The 2,740-nt window shown below is 39.3% G+C and overlaps 1 pseudogene; it reads right to left on the bottom strand.

Moving 5' to 3' along the window:
• Positions 1–480: 480 nt before the first annotated feature.
• On the bottom strand, positions 481–1,445 carry LOC101985423 (annotated as a pseudogene).
• Between the last annotated feature and the right edge of the window lie 1,295 nt (positions 1,446–2,740).

Below are 2,740 nucleotides of genomic sequence, written 5' to 3'. Positions count from 1 at the left end.
TAAGACCCTAATATGAGTCAATAGTTTTAATATATAAGTTAGTAGTCTCACAACGCACAAGCAACTACATATCCTAGAGTGTTTCCTTGACTAGGCAAGTGCAGTTGCAGAATGGACCAGTGTGTGATGGGCTTTCTTTGGGTATAGCTTCTTTTGCTTTGAAATTGTGTGCAGTTTGTGAAAATATCTAATTACTTTCAAGACTTGATGGCATGTAACTTTTTGGAACTGGAAAGTGAATTACAATATAATAATAATAGTAATAATACTTATCATTATACTACTACCACCACAACAATTTTATATAATAACATTATATAATTCCACATCAATTCACTTGGAAATTAATCATGTCTGATAAAACCTTGCATCAAAATGCAAATAAGAAGGAGGATGTGTTCTTATCATCAGTCACAGAAAATAAGACATTGTGGGTGCTTCTGTATTTACTTAACAATTGGAGACTTATATTGGAGCAAACTACTGTAGCTTGTGGTTCAAACATCACATCAACAACTGGGAATGTGTTTCTTTACCCAGTGCCCTCCTGAGAGCACCCTTTACCTCAGTGTTTCTCAGACTGTAGATCAGCGGGTTCAGCATGGGGCTGAAAAAACTGTAAAACAGAAAAAAAATCTTCTGTTCTGTCTTGGGGTGCTGGGACTTAGGGGCCACATACATGATGATGGCACTACCAAAGTAGAGCCCAAGAACACAGAGGTGGGAGAAGCAGGTGGAGAAAGCCTTTCTTGAGCCCCCTTTTGACTGAATCCTCAGAATGGCCATCAGAATTCGTGTGTAGGAAACCAGTACAAAGCATAGTGGCCCCACTAAAATGAATACAGAAGCAGTGAAAATAATGATTTTGTTTAGTGTTATATCAACACAGGCCAGTTTGAGGACAGACAGAGTTTCACAGAAGAAGTGATTGATTTCATGAGGTCCACAGAAGGGCAACCTCAGGATGAGGACTAAATGGACCAGAGCCAGGAGAAAGCTAAATATCCAGGAAGCAACAGCCAGGATAGTACACACTCTCCAGTTCATGATGACAGTATAGTGTAGGGGGTAACAGATGGCCACGTACCGGTCATGGGACATCACCACAAGGAGAAGACATTCTGTGACAGCAAATGCCATGAAGAGATATGTCTGTATAATACATCCAGCGAAGGAGATTGGCTTGTCTGGATCCAATAGGTTGACTAGTGTCTGGGGCACTGTGTTACAGGCATAGGCGATGTCAACCAAGGCCAGATTAGCAAGGAAGAAGTACATAGGAGTGTGCAGCCTGAATTCTAGGTAAATTAAAGGATAACTCCATTCCCCAAAAGTGTAAAGGTGTAGCAGAGCAAGAACAATCCAAAAAGTACTAGGTGAATCCTTGTACCAAGACAGAATCCCAACAGGATGAACTCTGTGACCATTGTCTGATTTTCTTCCATTTCTCTATGAAGGAGAGATAGAGAGTACTAGGAGATGGAATCATATTAAAACATCTGTTTTAATTTTTATTTTCATCAGTATTTTTGGTGTAGAATACTTTTAAAATACACTTTTAGAAACTTATTCCAGTAAATTAATTAATAAAGTATTACTTATCAAATAATTAAGTTGTCTGTCCATCTCCTCAAGTTTTACTGTTGTTATTCAGTTTTCAGAAGGGAAATATGTCAGCAGGTACTGACCCAGAACCTTGGCACTACTGCAATTAAGATCTACCATGCCTGTATATACAAATCTTTCACGAACTAGAGCTTCATAGTCTCATGTGTGCCACTTTACTAGTGAGTTACTGGGTCATAAGAGAATACTGGAACTTTTAGGAGATTAGTGTCAAGAAAAACATAGAGAATGTAGATTGTGTTGGCAGAAATCAGATTGCTGTTGTAAAGTTTAAATTGTTATTTATTAGTGTTTAACTTGTGACTGGAGTATCAAAGCTGTGTTTGATGGCCAAGGATAATTGGATGCCTTAAGGAGCAGAAGCTAAAGTTATCACACGCACAGCCTTGCAATGTTACTGAGGACGAAGTTGATAGGAGATACAAAATTTATTTATATTTCTATATGGAATTATATATATCTACGTTTTTATTTGTCTAAACCACTCACACATATACACATGCACACACATACACACATACATACAAAATGTGTATCACAGTTTTGGTAATTGAGCACAATCAATGCTTGATAATTTGTCAACTGCATCACCGAAAGGTCATTACAATTTTTTGGGATGTAATCTCACAGAGGCACAGCTGGTGAATTGGATCAAACTGTGAGCTCAAAAGGAGTTACTTTTCATGAAATATCTGTCTTGAGGAAGGTTAAAAAATAAGGGAGGATATGGATGTGGAGTGTAGGCACCATGTCTATGAGGCAACATTTGGAAGTTCATGCAATATGACCTTCAGAAGAGGGAGACAAGGGAACCAGGAAGAGTGAGGATAAATGTCTGCACTCCACGTGGATGGGTGGGTGACTGTTCATTGATCACCTTACATGGAAGGATTCCTGAAGAGTTCTTCTAGCTGTCATTTCATGTTATTTACAGCCCTTGGGTGCAAATCCCTTTTCTCGAGCAGGTGACAATACAAAGAAGGAACATGTGATTATCTGAGGCGGGCTTCTCGACCGGCGAGGAAGAAACACCCACCACACACGAGGATTCTTCTCAGATCATGCTTTACTGGAGTGCATTTGGTTGAGGGAGAGCATAAAGCAAAGGGGGGCA

This window comes from Microtus ochrogaster, unplaced genomic scaffold (genome assembly GCF_000317375.1).
Source record: "Microtus ochrogaster isolate Prairie Vole_2 unplaced genomic scaffold, MicOch1.0 UNK718, whole genome shotgun sequence".
Lineage (NCBI taxonomy): Eukaryota > Metazoa > Chordata > Mammalia > Rodentia > Cricetidae > Microtus > Microtus ochrogaster.
Note: the sequence above shows the minus strand (reverse complement) of the source record. Positions and strands in the feature narration are given on the sequence as shown.